This window comes from Apium graveolens, chromosome 6 (assembly GCF_009905375.1).
Source record: "Apium graveolens cultivar Ventura chromosome 6, ASM990537v1, whole genome shotgun sequence".
Classification (NCBI taxonomy): Eukaryota; Viridiplantae; Streptophyta; class Magnoliopsida; order Apiales; family Apiaceae; genus Apium; species Apium graveolens.
The window spans coordinates 216,810,994-216,817,201 of record NC_133652.1 but is presented as its reverse complement, the minus strand read 5'-3'; the positions used below and the strand labels follow the sequence as shown (position 1 = coordinate 216,817,201).

Below are 6,208 nucleotides of genomic sequence, written 5' to 3'. Positions count from 1 at the left end.
AAACTGAAAGTCTTGAAAACGTCATTTTTACTGCAATTATTATCTCTAAGTTTGTAGTTGCCAGAGAAATAGTAACATATATAAAACTCGAAGCTTCTGAAAGCTTGGACCTAGAAAATATTACTACATTTTCAGCATACATTGCAGGAATATCTGGGTTAATTGGTGTAACATAAATATATTAAACATACCTGACTAGTGAATTGATCTGCCAATATAAAATCTGGAAGTACAACCTGCAGATAAGAGACTAGTGAGTTGATTATGATTTTTAACTGCCAGAGACTCGTAGCATAATAGTGTACCTTGTATAGAGGAGCACCGATAGCATGAAACAGGCATGTGAGAAAGAAGAAGCGGCTAGGACGATATATAATGTTGAATGGACAGATGAGAATCGCAATTACAAGCTGTAGGCAGAGTGAAGTTGGATCAGTGTACTTGGTTTAGACCACAGAATTTACGAAGGCTTCATGATCTTACCACAACTAAAAAAAGAGGAAGTAGCTCAGTAAATTCTTGATAATCCCCTGTTTTAGGGTCCAGTTTCATATCAAGATTAGCTAGCACACTGCCTAAAGCCAAGACCGCGAGGCCTAAACTCAGTAGTAGAACTTCTCTGAAACCTAGTGCAGTAATTGGATTGAAGCCAAAAATAAAGGGATAATTCACTCTATATCGCCTCCAAAAGTATATATTTCCAGCATACATAAGCATGTGTAGTACGATGAAGGCGAACAAACTGCAGAGAATTTTACCATGTACATTAAGTTTTTATTAAAGCAAAAATATAGCCCGTTTGGAGGCGAACAAGTGTTACCTATAGAGGGGAAACAATGTTACCATGTACTGATGTCTGTCTGGATTGTCTAAAATACAACCAGCAACCAGCAACATTGTTCCACGGGGAACTCTATATCCACCAATTGTACATTCCTCTGCTGACTCGTGGGGTATAAGATATCGGGCTACTAGATACATTCTCAGAGTCACTGCATCACGCAACAATATGGTATGCATAAACCAGACTTAACAGTTAATTTGGCAATAATGAGTAAACTATACAGCAAACTACATTAGAACAATGACGGAAAAAATTATTCTGCAATCTGCAGACTATCTGGACTCTCAGGTTCTCATAGTTCAAAAATACATCAAAATGTCGAAACAATGATTGTAGAAATCTAAACGAATAATTTAACAAACAAGACATTTCAGTTACGGATCACATTAAAGATAATTTAATCATCTTAGACATCATCAACACCACTGTATACGAATGAATATTAAGTTAATAGGTAAAAGATTAAAGAGGTACCTGCATCAGGCTCATAATAACATCGTCTTTGTAGTAATCAGGTTTGGCCTCATTTAGATCCAGCAACACCTGAATCAAAGTTTTAGCCCCCCCTTCATTACCAGAGCCACAGACCTCATCAATTAAATTTTGCATAAACTCATCTCTCCGCTTGCTCAATTGAACAAATTGATTCTCCAAATTTCTAAACCAAAACAATTATAATGCATCCATTTATCTCCTGTTGCAGCAGATAAAAGTTTCTAAAATTCAAAAAAAAAGTCAAATTTAGGAAAAAACTAAGATCTTGAAACTACCTGAGCAAGAAGCTCATCAACAAGAGCACACCCGCTAAAACCCGAAAACTCATATCCCCTTTAGCCCACATCAATCTTCTCAGACCTCTTTTCAACATTATGGGTTTGCAAATTCAAGTCCCTCAAGGTGTTTGACAAAAGTTCCCAACGAGAAAGCTCGGCTTGGTACTTGTCTTTAGGTTTTAACAGAGCATTTCTTCTCCGAATCTTTCGATTGTTGTCCTCAACAAGTGGATCTGGAGGGGAGCAGAAGTGGCGGCAGTGATATCGAGGCGAGGGTGCTTGTTGCGCTTGTAGACGAAGCCATCATCGTTGATGAGCTCCCATTCGTCTTCTTCTGGTAAAGACATTGCGCAAGCAGGAAGACCCGTGAAGCCCCAAACCAATTGTGTTGAATCCTTTTGCAGTAAAGCCCTAAATTGATAAAATAGATAGGGCGTGAATCGATTGAAAACTGAGAGAGACCGAGAGAGATATGTTTAGAGTGTAATAGAGCGGCTGATAGCCCGCTTCTCCAAAATTTTGAGCCCGCTTTCTAAAAATTTTGAACCCGCCTCTTCAGAGTCCAACTATAGCCCAACGAGACTCCAAAAAATTGTTGTTATTCACTGTTATTTTTTATTTTTTAATAAACTTTTAAGTTTAAATAGTGTTCGAATTTTTTATTAATAAAAATTATTAGTTACTAATTAGTATAGTTAATAAAATTTAACAAATTTTTTTTTTATCAATCTTAGCTAATATTAATATTATTGTTTAATTATATTATCAATATTGATTAATTTTCAAGTCAAATAATTATACATATTTAAATTTTTATAAAATGTTAATTTTTTTTATCTATTAACACCCTATTGTAACATAAGTTTTTACATGTTACCATATGTAACACTTTGAAACTATAGTAACATGTTACAAAGGCTATGGTAACATAAAAAATACTATGTTGCGGTAGGCTAAGATGAGCATATCTAAGGTAACATAATTTTGTAACACATATGATTAAACCATTGCGATAGGCCATCTATGGCGTAGTGCTAGGGACGTCCTCCCACAACTGTAGAGTTAAATAGTTCCCAATAATCATCCACGTGATCAGTCTCTAGAATAATCTTCTTGTAACCCTTACGCTGTGTTCCATAAGTTTTTTTTTGGAGAGAAAAGAAAAGAAATGTAAAGAATACATTTCTTCAGCTTGTTCCAGAACAACTTTTATGAAAGAAAGGAAAAGAAGGCTGCAGATTTGGGAAGAAGTTTTCGTTATTTTTTTCTCCAAAATCTTCTTCCCACTTTTGAAAAGATTAGGAGAGAAAGGAACATTGATTATTTTCTATTCTTTTCTTTTCTATCCTAGATTCGGGAACATACCGTTAATGTAAGCCTCTTTTAAGCATTCCAACAAAGCATGTAACTCATTCTCTCTTTGATCTTCAAACCCCAAAAAGCCCACAGTCATGTGAAGAATGAATCCTACAACATCCCTGAACACAACACCAATACCAGGATGATTTCCATTTGGCAAAGCTTCTTGTGAGAAGAAGCTATGCATATTATCCTTTATCACCCCTTTGCTAGGCATCAACCATCTAGCATTTACATTTACATTTTCTGCCTCCATTGTGTTTTGTTAAACTAAAGAAACCCTAATTAGACTTGGCCTCTCTCGGATGGAAGTATGTTTAGAACTGAAGTGACTACCCTGATTCATTTACATGCAATGAACCCAATATATATATATATAACTTCCAATTGATCCCCCTAGATTTTGTCATAAAATCCCTACAGCCTCAATACTACTCTCCAAAGAAAATGTTTAAACTTCCAAGGAAGAATCTGATTGCTTTTTCATATACCCAAGCTATCATAATGACTGAACAAGTAATTAATCCTATAATCTATAAACGTACTTATTTAATACTCTCCACAAAGTGAACCACTAATCTAAATACTTATTTACGAGCCCCCAAAATTAAATTCCTTAGTCAACTTACCTCTAATTTATCCAAAAAAGAACCTCTTTTTCCATGACCATCTGCTAGTGCATTCCAACCTCTATTAACATTCTTCACCTGAATATCTATTTCTTTTCGGCTGCAAAATCCCTCCTAAAGTACAGCCGCATCAGTCTGTTTTACCAACTATTCATTGTATGAAAGAACTAATATATGACTTTACTTCCAAACACTATCTTTCAATATCCTTAACAAAACTTCAGAGCATAGCATTCCACCTCAAAAACATTTGAAGCTGCATAAGGACCAAAAAATTGCAACAAAATTTCACCTGATACTGACTGAATCACATCTCCAATACCACCCAAAATCCCACCCTTTGAATTATTTTTGAAACTACTATCAATAAATGCAATAATATCAAAATTGTTCTTATTGATTAGCTTGCACCAAAAATCTTTTTCACTTTCTGTAACCACTCTAACTGGATTGTATGACCACCACTGAGTTCTTTTCTTACTGATGATGCCATTTGCGAAGAACCACTCCAAAGCTCTACTTTGTATCAGAATAAAAACTTGATTTAAATTTAGAGAGCTATTTTTAAAAATACACTGATTCATGTGCAGTTACATGGTCCATAACGTAGATACTAGAATACTAGTCCAAACTTGCTTAATCCTTTCAGGATGAAAAAAATCCTGGATCTCCATATAGACTTCAAATCTTCTTTGTATACTCTTAAAACTATTCCCCACCAGCTTAGTATAAAAATCCAAACTCTCCTGGAGAACGTACATCCACAAAACAAATGATCTTGAGATTCTTGTTCCAAGCCATAAAGCAGACATAATTTACATTCATTAAAATTACTAATTCTACTGGCTAACCAGACTTTTGTTGGCACAATCCTAGACTGAATTTTTCAAAGAAATAATTTTACTGTCTCATGAACTTTGCATTCCAAATTACTTCCCAAAGATCACCATAGGGGTGGTCTCTCCACTTATTAATTCATATGCAGCTCTAGTGGTAAATGTTTCCATCACTGGAACCCAAACTAACTTATCCTGCTTATTACTCAACTGCACTGACTCCACTATCATGCTTAACTCCTTCAAATCTTCCATCTCCCAACTTCTCAATTTTCTATTCCAGAAGATTTCACCACTCCTATCATAACAATCCCACAGAACCTTGAATATTCTAATTTTCTTTTATTTCAATTTGGACATGCTTTAAAGCCTGCTAAATCTATCCATAATGGGTTTATCCTAATATCAATATGTTATATATTGAGCGCAACACACGTGGGGGGGGGGGAATGAATGTGTTTCTTGGATTTTTAGCCTTTTTAATCTTGTTTGGATATTGTGTGAACAAAGCAATTTATATTTGCAGAGATATTATGTTAGAGAAATAAATCAACAACCACGGTATTTCAAAACTCACTTAATTTGAATTAATTAAGTTTGTCTTGCTACAAATTCTGGGTTCTTAAGACAATAAGAACACAATTTCCTTCTTGAGAGAATACAAAATTTTTTGATATGTTTTGTTACTTATGAACTAAGGACCAGTGCATGCTTTATAGACTAGAAGCACGAGTTTATTAGACTTGCACTAAAATGTACTAAAAAAATTTCTAAAGCAACCTTTTTCTATTTTCATTTCTATCTTAGCAAATATGTGCAGTATCTTGCAGGTCTGTGACCATCCTTTGTCCAGTTAATCATGGCCCTTGATCTTATATTCTCCCAGCTGCTTTTTATACATTTCAATCTACTTGATAGATTATTTGTTGACTGATAATCTTGAATATTTAACTTGTCTGCATACTGTATATAAGAGGCATAAGCTGAACATCTATAGAAATAGTTGTATCCACCTCCAGAATTCCTGCTACCTTTCCTTGAGGTAGTCTCTGAGTTGGATTCTGGTATTCATTAGCAGCCATCAGTTCAATCAACTCATAAGCTTCATCATAGCTCTTAGCCCATAGGGCTCCACCTGACGCTGCATCGAGCGTGGGTTTAGACTGTGCTCCCAAGCCATTATAAAAGCAATTGATGATCATCCAGACAGGAATCCCATGATGAGGACACTTCCTAAGCATCTCCTTATAACACTCTCAAGCTTCACATAAAGACTCTCCCGATTGCTGCACAAATTGTGTAAGAGTGTTTCTGATTGCCGCTATCTTTGCCATAGGGAAGAATTTCGTAAGAAACTTTTGAGCAAGATCTTCCCAAGTAGTGATATAACCAGCCGGTAGAGAGTGTAACCAGCTCTTAGCCTTGTCCCTCAGAGAGAATGGGAACAGTCTCAGCTTAACAGCATCTTTATGAACACCATTGCACCTGAAGGTGTCGCAGATCTCGATGAAATCCTTAATGTGAGTATTGGGATCTTCCGTTAGGGAACCCCCAAACTGGACTGAATTCTGAACCATCTAAATCGTGCTATATTTGATTTCAAAAGTGTTAGCCGCGATGGCTGGTCTGACAATACTAGACTAAATGTCATTAATCTGTTGTTGAGAAAAATCCATCAAAGCTTTCGGATTTGCTACTGGTTCTCCCATTGCAACGATCGCTTCTTCTTCAACTTTATCCTCAACAAAGACTTCTTCTTCAACTACT

At 35.7% G+C, this 6,208-nt stretch overlaps 1 non-coding gene across 1 annotated transcript; it reads left to right on the top strand.

Moving 5' to 3' along the window:
• Positions 1-5,653: 5,653 nt before the first annotated feature.
• On the top strand, positions 5,654-5,760 carry LOC141669123 (small nucleolar RNA R71). Its single transcript, XR_012553416.1, has one exon. It is a non-coding gene; the product is annotated as a small nucleolar RNA R71 (small nucleolar RNA).
• The last annotated feature ends 448 nt before the right edge of the window (positions 5,761-6,208 follow it).